Genomic DNA, 5,048 nt, shown 5'->3' with positions numbered 1-5,048 from the left:
GGGAGGTGCCATCATCTAGACATTTACCAAATGTGGTATCATGAGGAGTGCGTTGGCTCGTCATCAGATATAGATTTGAGTTTCCTGATGGATGTTAAAAAACGAAATTTGTTGTCATTTTTAAGACTTTAGCAGGATTAATGCATAACTATTAATTATTGATCTCAGTCACCAAATGTAAAACAATTTATTGAAGTGAAACTTCTTTGGGCTCGATGGGAGTAAAATCTCAAGGCCATAAAACGACAGGTTTCCAACGATTTGTCTCGTAAGAGTAAAAAGGCGCGCTTACGCAAATCAGTATTACAGTCAGCTGTTAAAGACCGGCATCTCATATATTATAGTGCAATGTATATTCATTAATCATTATACTATAGTGCTAAATTAATGTTTTGGTTTTTGGGATCCGTCAAATGGGCATACACCATCTGGTGGCAAAATTTATAACTCGAATGAGGGAAAAATTTACATAGGAACTGTGCACGCAAATTGTAAAATTGTTTATTAAAATAATAAAACACGTTAAAAAAGTAAAAATTTTTTTGATGATGGAGTCGACGAAGTTTTCTTCTAAAGTTAAATCAAATAAAAAGTTAATATGTTCAGTGAAAAGCTGCAATAGCACTTCAGACATAGATCTTCACTCTTCACCTACATTAACTACTTTCCAATAAAAACTAACCGTTTTATATATGTAAAAAATATATTCGGAAAATTAGAGAAAAAAGTAAACTAATAGAAGCTTGGATGAAAGCAGTAGGTATCAAAGAAGTGAATTCCGGAATAAAAATTTGTTCACGTCATTTTAATGCACATGATTATATTTCAGCAAGTATTTACCATCAGCCATAACCTTAATATTTAAAACTAGAATCATACTAAAATTATAAAGTGAGAAATTATTTATTCCTGTGTAATTGATTTAACACAATTCTAATGATACGATATAAGTATTTTGAGGTTAAGAACCTACCTGCTGCAATACAACAAAGTTGCAATAATGTGTTTGCAACGTTCTCTTAAATCGGCTTTGCACGTGCAAGTCATTGATATGATATTGCTTAAATCACCCAGAATCACCTCACCAATTATATAACGTGAATCACTTTTTAAATCCGAATTTTGTAAAAAGTAGGCAGTAAACTTGACGGAATTTGAAGGCTAGCTTCCGGATTTGTTTTTTCCCTAATCGGCGTCATGTTTTTAGGCTCCTCCCATTTGACGGATCCCAATATCTGTGCAGTTATATTACAGTGTATTACACTAAATGTTTATTTAACAGCAATTAATATTTAAGAGTGAGTATTATTACGTATTAATTCTAATTCCTTGTAGTTATTGATAGCTTCCCGTTTTTACGAACTCGGAAAAATTAACGAAAGCGGAAAAAAATTGACCACTTTTTTGTTGTTGAATTACATAAAACGTATCAAAGTAATACTCCTTAGGTGGACTAAAGATAAAATATCTTGGAAAACATAAATCCTGAAAATTCTCGTACTCTCTCTCTTTCACCAATCATTACTTATTCGTTATAAAGGTATAGAGATCGCCAAAGAAGTTTCACTTCTTTCAGGTGTACTGAGTTGCACCTGTTTTTTTTATTATTTATGTACTTTACAGTCTTAGGCCTTATTATCCTACTGCAGTATAATAAGGTCTACATACAAGATTTTTAGAAATCTTTACTTTTATTTTTATTTACGGCAGAAGTTGCCATTTTATTTAGAAAAAATATATGTTTAAGTGTTGTAGCCACTCAACGTGTGCCTTTAACATAACGGTAAAAAAGGCTATTACCTAGAACCAAAATACTTTTTTCAACCAGTTAGCCAGCCAGCCAAGTAGAGCTATTATAATGCTTCATTCGTTATCTGGCGACACAAAGCCTGCAATTTCATTCTCTAATTATTGTTGTATTCAGCATGGCGAACGTGGAAGCGATGAATGTTGCTCGTGTCATGATGGCATTTGTCGAGCATTTTAATTCGCTGCAGGTTTTCTGTTTTTCTTATTGCTGATGCTGATTGCGATTAATCATGAACGAACATATACCCATGTTTACTCTAACTACAACACTAAATAGTGGCATTATTTCAAGAAAATGATCAAACACAATTTAAAATCTTTACCCTGTATAACAAACGCTCTTAAGCATCTGACTTAAAAAGTCGACATACCAATAGACTTTTCCAAATGAACTGTAACCCGTACACTACATATATAATAAAAGAGCCGTCAAATAAAGAGAAGTCGAAAATTACTACCTGTAAAAAACTGGTAAAAGGAGAATATGATTAGTGTGTGATTGATGCGAGGCTTGTATAATTCATTAAGTGTTGCGTCTATTTAGCTAAGGGTGATTCAATATCAATATTTCGAATTAATAAATTGAACATACGTTGAACAGTTGGTATGTTCAAGGATTAGTTTACAAAACAAAATGACGAAAACATTATTTACAATTAATTTGCAACTATAGCAACTTTATAGTTATCTATAATTACTCAGACAGCACTAACTTGACCTAACCTAACCTAACCGTGAAAAAGAGAAAAAAAAAATAAATGGTATTAAACTTAACTGTAATAACAGTTACGTACAACAAAACTAATATGTTTAAATGAGGTAGGTGGTAATATATCCCTCTTAATGGCTTGGAGTGGATGGAATGTCGGAGATGTCTGGTGTAGAAAAAAGTTTCGATTGTTTCATTTCCACCAGCTACTAGTGCTGCGTTTAGACCGCTAGATCAGCTCACTAGTGATTAAAAAAAATGCATATGTTTTTGCCAAATCGATCCACTATGACCCAGATGAAGCGAATCCGGAATCGCCCCTGTGCCCTCTTATTTACGTAGATAGGTACGTATTCCTTTTAAAATATTAGGTTCGTGGTCTGCCGAAGCTGTCAGGTATCGATTACAATTCCTCTCTTAATGCCGATAAAAACTCTGCAGCTACACGGACCGTGATTGTAAACATTGCCAATTTATCGAACGTCTCAGATAAACAAATAATTTAGTATTACACATAATTTTTAGATTAAATAAATTAAATAAGTACGTTACAGCCAGCGCTACGAAAACATAAAAACACAAAAGAAAGAAAAATGTTACATAAACATTAGCCCGTAAATGAGCATTACCTGGATAATTGTAATTTTATTAAGGCCAATTCTCACACCTCTATTGAACTATTGTCAAAGTGCGTTACCTTTTTGCGCGTTTTACCAAAAAAGTCAAATAAGCCTCCAAACATTTCGCACCACACATTTACTGAAAGCAATTCTTGAATCCGCAAAGGAGGTACAACATGAATTTCAGAATTTCGTCGCCCGTAAAGCAAATTTATCTGTAAACAACACCCTACGTAAAAAACTACTGACAGAAGTCCACCTGCGGCTAAAAATCAGCTTCAAACACGGCTTGCACTCGCTGCAAATGATAAAGTAACAGCAACTGTTCGTTTAAAAGTTGGCACACTAAGTGGAGTCAACATTCTCTGCTAATTCGCGTGTACTACATTGGTCGATTGTCTTCTCTGAAATAGAGGATTTCGTCAGCAGTAATATGGTTCAAACCAGTAAATACGTATCATCGCTTATTGTAACAACAACTGTTCTACTGACTGACTGACTGACCTACACTAAGAATTGATGTATTGCTGAATTAGTCTATTGAACTGCACAAGATTTAAACGATAAAAGAATAAGCGGCTACTAAAGGTTAGTTCTTAACATAAAGTCTTAATCTAATCTAACAAACAAACAATGCATGAGCAAAAAAATACAAAACAAATATTATATTGATGCTGGGTATCACCAGTTGCGGGCAGTTTTATGAACCAGATCGGAATAGAATTTACCGGTACTTTCAAGACGGTAAACACCCGAGCATACAAACATTTACTTAATTTTCATATTTTAAAGTGCTCTGTCTCCTCCTGCAGGCTCGGCAATTATTTCTGTTACACCCTGTATATTGTCGAACAGTAAAGAATAAATTGTGGAACAACATTCGTGTTTAATTCCATTTTTAAAAGTTTATCAGCATGTTTTACAAACGTAGGTTGCATTGAGGAAGAGCAAGAAAACAGTAAGGGTGTCTAGTATTACCAAATTATCAGACCAATAATAACGTGGGTCGTTGGTCTAGCGCGCCAAAATCGGCTTATTATTGGGCTTCCATTTGATTAAAACGTAATTATTGAGAACTCGTGCGGCCATGGATCACCGTTAATCCTGTAGTTTCCTCCATAATTAATACGTGATTCTACCTGCAAAGGGACTAGCACGTAATGCTCCAACAAAGGGTCGAGATTATTCAATTGAAGCTTTCATAATGTTCAGTTCTGGTATTACAACCGCAATGCTATGTCTGCACACTTACCGCAATTCACACATATACGTATACAAACGATCAATAAATGTCTATTATCTAGTGTTCAATTTATTGAAAAAGCAGTGGTTCAGTGTCAAAGTTTAATTTTCACAGAAAAGTATTAGTTATTTGCATTCACAATAATAGATGTTACGATGTTCACCTATTAGTAATTGACCACTTTGATTACAACGTCTGATACTTCGAAACCTCATTATAAGGTATATTACATAAAATTAAATAAAGGCAATTATCGGCAAAGACCTAACCAGAATTTTTTTGGACGAAGGTTAATATATATGTTATATGTGACTATTTCTGTATACATAAGATATCACCATCTCCTGACAAACCCTTAAGTGTCTAATATATTTATCTCTCAACACTGTCTTATCTACTGCTGAGGATAGAAGTATGTCTGGCAGGGTATTTTACCCTCAGTTGTCTGTTACCACTTGAATAATAAATATTTCTTTCTGAGATTGTTTATTGCAAATCAGAAGTTTTTAACTTAAATAAGTTGATTTTGACAATTATCAAACGATAGGACTTGGTAAGACACTCCGAGCCAATAGTTTAATATAGAGAAGTTGTTAAACAATTTAAATAAGTTCTATTATTAAACGTATTGGAAAGCCGACTCGAAACTATCCACTTAATCAGCATA

This window comes from Agrilus planipennis, unplaced genomic scaffold (assembly GCF_000699045.2).
Source record: "Agrilus planipennis isolate EAB-ADULT unplaced genomic scaffold, Apla_2.0 scaffold111, whole genome shotgun sequence".
NCBI classification, from domain to species: domain Eukaryota; kingdom Metazoa; phylum Arthropoda; class Insecta; order Coleoptera; family Buprestidae; genus Agrilus; species Agrilus planipennis.
The sequence above is the reverse complement of the archived record's forward strand: the minus strand, read 5'-3'. Positions refer to the sequence as shown.